The sequence below is a fragment of the Meleagris gallopavo genome, chromosome 1 (genome assembly GCF_000146605.3).
Source record: "Meleagris gallopavo isolate NT-WF06-2002-E0010 breed Aviagen turkey brand Nicholas breeding stock chromosome 1, Turkey_5.1, whole genome shotgun sequence".
NCBI classification, from domain to species: domain Eukaryota; kingdom Metazoa; phylum Chordata; class Aves; order Galliformes; family Phasianidae; genus Meleagris; species Meleagris gallopavo.
The window spans coordinates 140,677-142,410 of NC_015011.2; the positions used below are offsets into that span (position 1 = coordinate 140,677).

The 1,734-nt window shown below is 59.4% G+C and overlaps 1 long non-coding RNA gene across 1 annotated transcript; it reads right to left on the bottom strand.

Annotated features, from left to right (window-relative positions):
• Positions 1–326: 326 nt before the first annotated feature.
• LOC104911291 lies at positions 327–1,475 on the bottom strand. The gene is made up of 2 exons (XR_793870.2): positions 1,377–1,475; positions 327–1,279 (listed from the first exon to the last, which is right to left on the bottom strand). It is a non-coding gene; the product is annotated as an uncharacterized LOC104911291 (long non-coding RNA).
• Between the last annotated feature and the right edge of the window lie 259 nt (positions 1,476–1,734).

Here is a 1,734-nt window from a genome sequence, read left to right on the forward strand (position 1 = left end):
TCAGTCTGAAGTACGAAGTGATAAGGCCTCTCCTGAGCCTCCTCAACTGCCTGTAAGGAGGTTGTAGCAAGGTGAGGGGTTGGTAGGATGAGAGGTGGTGGCTTTGAGTTGCACTGAGGGAGGTTCAGGTTGGATGTTAGGAAAAGTCTTCTCGGAAAAGGTGGCAAAGCACTGCCAGAGGCCGCCCGGGGCTGTGGTGGAGTCACCATTCCAAGAGGTGCTCAATAACCGTGGAGATGTGGCTCTAAGAGACATAGTGGGGCACGGTGGGACAGGTTGGAGTTGGACTGGATGATCTTAGACAGCTTTTCCAATTTCCACGAGTCTGTGATTCTATGGTCGTTTATTGTCCCTGGCAATAAATGGGCCCTGCTAATTGCCATTGTGCTGCTTGTTAGTGCTAACAGGGGGCATGAGGAAATGGGGTATTGCAAGAGGCCCAAGAAGATGCCACCTCAAGATAATGCCTGTCCCTTCAAGATGGCTGCCAACACTGCCAGGATGGTCACTCCCATGCTGAGTGCTGGGACGGCCTCCACAATGGCCCCAAAGAGACACCTCTGAGCTGTAACCAGGGCAGCGTCAGTGGATTTATTGGGGGATCCAAAGTGCCCCAAACATACTGAAGTGACCTAAATCTACCTGTAGCTCCTAGAATGTCCCCTACGGATCCCAGTGTCCCTGAGGGTGTCCCTATGCTTCCATGTCCCCATAGATTTCCCCAAATGCCCCATATTGACTTCAGTGTCTCCTACAAAGCCCCTTACGCTTCTCTGTAGCCCACAATATCCCCCACAAATCCCAAGCACCCCCTACAGCCCTCAGTATTCCTTATAGACCACCCCACATGTCCCCAGATGCTTCTGTAAGCCTCAGTATTCCCTGTTGATCCCCCTAGAAACCCTACGGGGACATCCAAGGGGACACTGGGGCCTACGAAGACCTCCATGGCACACCCAGAGGTTTTCTGCAGGCCCCAGCTCCCCCCGGATGGCCCCAAGTACCTCCCGTAGACCTGGACGTCCCCTGCGGGTCCCCTCATCCTCCTGGACTAAGCCTCAGCATCCCGTCAGGTGTCCCCAGAGCTCCCCCCCAGACACGGATGTCTCTCCCAGACCACCCCCGCTGCCGCAGCGATGCCATCCCAGCACTCTCCGGGCTCCTTTAGAGGCGGGACGGGGTCCCCCCGGCCACCACCACGGTTTCTCCCACCACGTAGGAGGCGGCGGGGGAGCAGAGGAATGCCACCACCTCGGCCACGTCCGATGGCGTTCCCAGCCTGGGGACAGGGGAAGACGCCGCAGGGTCACCCCTCGTCACCGCCACCGCCCACAGGTCCTCGTCCCCAGGCTGAGGCCCTCGGGGCCGTTCCCCACCTGTCGATCCCCATGGAGGACATCAGCTGCTCCTTGGTGGCCTCGTTCTCCCACAGCTGCAACAGGGGGACATCACAGCACCGCTCACCTCGAGCCCCGCCCATCACAGACCCCTCCCCCGCCGGCTCCTCCCACCCAACCCGTCCTCCCATTGGTTATCAGATCGTCCACCACCAAGAGGCTCCGCCCACCCCACAACCACACCCGGTCGAGGCCCCCGACCCCCACCCCACATACGAGACACCGCTTCATGCCCTGCCCCAGTCAGCCCCCCTGGGAGGACAAGATGGTCCTGTAGGTCCCTTCCCACCTTGTGATCCCATGATTCTGTGACCTGGCCCCTCTGAGTACCGCCCCC